General features: G+C 45.6%; 1 pseudogene; it reads right to left on the reverse strand.

Annotated features, from left to right (window-relative positions):
- Positions 1-2,928, reverse strand: LOC102429187 (annotated as a pseudogene).
- Positions 2,929-3,340: the final 412 nt, after the last annotated feature.

A 3,340-nucleotide genomic window follows, 5' to 3' on the forward strand; every position in this document is an offset into this window, starting at 1 on the left:
ACTGGGGATGTGCCCGCCACCACGGTACATGCCCTTGACCGGAATCGAACCCGGGACCCCTCAGTCCACAGGCCAACACTCTATCCACTGAACCAAACCAGCTACGGCCAGTGAACTTTTTTGAGGGTGCATGACAAAGTAGGGCTCCCTAAGCCCCTCCCCTTCTGCAGGGGGTCTGAGATGGAAACTGTGAAAGTCAGAAGATTCTAAGTGTGTTGGGGGATGGATTTGGGGCAAGAAGTCCCCAGTAGCTGGGGGCCTCTCTTCCTCTGGTTGGGGCTGGTGGTCCAGGGGGCTCTAACTGCTTGGAGGCCACGTGGACCATAAAGTCTGCCACCCTGTTGCTGTAGCCAAATTTAGTATCATACCAGGAAATGAGCTTGACAAAGTGGTCATTGAGAGCCCCAGCATCAAAGGTGGAGGAGTAGGTGTCACTGTTAAAGTCCCAGGAGACAACCTGGTCCTCAGTATAACCAGGATGCCCTTGAGGGGGCCCCTCTGTTTCACTATATTCTTGATGTCATCGTATTTGGCAGCTTTCTCCAGGTGGCAGGTCAGATCCACAACCGACACATTGGAGGTGGGGCCAGAGAAGGCCATGACAGTGAGCTTCCCATTCAGCTCAGGGATGACCTTACCCACAGCCTTGGCAGCACCAGGAGAAGCAGGAATGATGTTCTGGGCAGCCTCTCCGCTATCATACCACAGCTTCCCGGAGGGGGCCATCCATCGTCTTCTGGGTGGCAGTGATGGCATGGACTGTGGTCATGAGTCCCTCCATGATTCCAAAGTTGTCATGGGTGGCCTTGGCCAGGGGGACCAAGCAGTTGGTGGTGCAGGAAGCATTGCTGACCATCTTGAGGGAGTTGTCATGCTTGTCATGGTTCCTTCCCCTTCACAAACATGGCAGCACCCACACAAGGGACAGAGATGATGACTCTCTTGACTCCACCATTAAAGTGAGCCCCAGCCTTCTCCAAGGTAGTGAAGATACCAGCAGACACCACAACATATTCAGCACCAGCATCAACCCTTTTGATGGTGGCGGGACCTGACTCCTAGAAGATGGACATGGATGGCAAGCTTACAGTTCTCAGCCTTGACTGTGCCTTTGAACTTCCGATGAGTAGAATCATACTGGAACATGTAGGCCATGTAGTTGAGGTCAATGAAGGGGTCATTGATGACAACAGTATCCACTTTGCCAGAGTTAAAAGCAGCCCTGGTGACCAGGTGCCCAATACGGCCAAATCCATTTGCTCTGACCTTCATCATTGTGTCTCTGGGTTGCGGCTGGTACTGCATAGGAGGTCGAGGCTGTCTGATGAACAGGAGGAGCAGAGAGACTATCTGACTTTTTAAAAGGACACTATCTTTTTTTTAAAAAAAATATATTTTATTGATTTTTTACAGAGAGGAAGGGAGAGAGATAGAGAGTTAGAAACATCGATGAGAGAGAAACATCGACCAGCCGCCTCCTGCACATCTCCTACTGGGGATGTGCCCGCAACCCAGGTACATGCCCTTGACCGGAATCAAACCTGGGACCTTTCAGTCCGTAGGCCGACGCTCTATCCACTGAGCCAAACCGGTTTCGGCAAAAGGACACTATCTTAAAGAAATTGTGTGAAGTTCTTATTCATGAGTTTTATCCACTGGTTCTTAAAAACCCATAAAAAATTGTACATTTTAAATAATCCATACTGCTTTGGCTGTTCAGCTTCCAGAGTATCTCTATACAGGCTTTCAAAAGTATATTTCTAAAGCCAATCCCTTTATATACATACATATGAGACAGGAACCCCTTGGGTTTAGAAAGTCTTGATTACTTTTTTGAAACCATGCTAACCATTTTCAAGTGTACAGTTCAGTGACATTAAATACCACCACCATCCATCTCCAGAACTCTTCATCTTGGAAAACTGAAACTCTGTACCCATTAAACAATAACATCCCATTGCCCCCTCTCACCAGCCCCTGGCAACCACCCTTCTACTTTGTTTCTATGAATTTGACTACCCTAGATACCTCATGGCAGTGGACTCACACTGTCTTTGTGGCTTAATGACTGATTTATTTCACTTAAGATAATGTCCTCAAGGTTTATCCATGTTGTTTTTATGTCAGCCTTCCTTTTTAAGCCTGAATAATTTCATTCTATGTATATACCACATTTTATTTATTCATTCATCTGCCAGTGGATTAATTTTTAAGAGGTTTCCCTGAATCCAATACTTTGATATATCCTTCTCTTTCGTAAAAAGTGGTTTTCTTATACCATAGGGCAGTAGCCCTAGTTTGAATTGTAATATGAAAGATGTTTATTCATGAGTTTTATCCATTTATTTTTCCTTTGTAAAATGGAAGGACTGTTGGGTAGTTAGGCTTGTTTGCAAGCTGACCAATTTTAGGGAAGAATAAACTAGAAGCTGAAATTTGGAAATCCATTTCCTTAAAACTAGAAGTGTACTTGGGTGGTCTTCCAGATTGCCCAGGGGTATGTCTACTCCATTCTGAAGACCTCTGCTCTATGGTTCTATTTTTCTATTCCAAGGACTCCAGTTGCTTGTCTTGGAATCCAGTAAATAACTCTACAGATAGCTCAATACTGATTTCCAGCCATTTCCAACGTCCTCAAAAGTCCACTGGTGTTTGTTTAACCAAAAACATGCAAGCAACAATCCACCAGACCAGAATTAAATACCTCTGCTACTGACCTCTCAAAGGAGGAAAACTTGTTCCTTGCTCAGTCTTGTTGCAGCAACCAGTGTCCAGATCATAGAGGGAATGACTTTTTAGTTGTCTTGATGTGAATCTTGGACTTTATCTAGAAGAAAAATAACACCAGAGATTCATTTTCCCATTGATTTTTAGAGAGCGTGGAAGAGAGGGAAAGACAGAAATATCAATGCGAGGGAAACACATCAATTGGTTGCCTCCCCCACCCGCCCTGACCAGGGTCCGGGATGGGGAGGAGCCTGCAACCAAGATGGTGCCCTTGACACTCGAACCTGGGACCCTTTGGTCCACAAGCCGAAGCTCTATCCACTGAGCCAAACCAGCTAGGGCCCTACTTGATTTTACATCTAACCCTTTATGTTTCATGTTTGTCTCAGTAATTCACTTAGTCACTCAAGAAGCATTTGAGCGTCTACTATTCTAGGTTCTTGGTAAACAAAGGTCATCCTTGCCCTCCTGAAGCTTACATTTTGGCTTGGCCAAACAGCCAATAAACATATAATGGGAGATGATAAGTTGAATTGAAAAGGGGAGAAAAATAAGGCCCTGGCTGGATAACTCAGTTGCTTGGAGCGTCCTCTCCATATGCCACCGTGGAGGT

Source organism: Myotis lucifugus, unplaced genomic scaffold (assembly GCF_000147115.1).
Source record: "Myotis lucifugus unplaced genomic scaffold, Myoluc2.0 scaffold_59, whole genome shotgun sequence".
NCBI classification, from domain to species: domain Eukaryota; kingdom Metazoa; phylum Chordata; class Mammalia; order Chiroptera; family Vespertilionidae; genus Myotis; species Myotis lucifugus.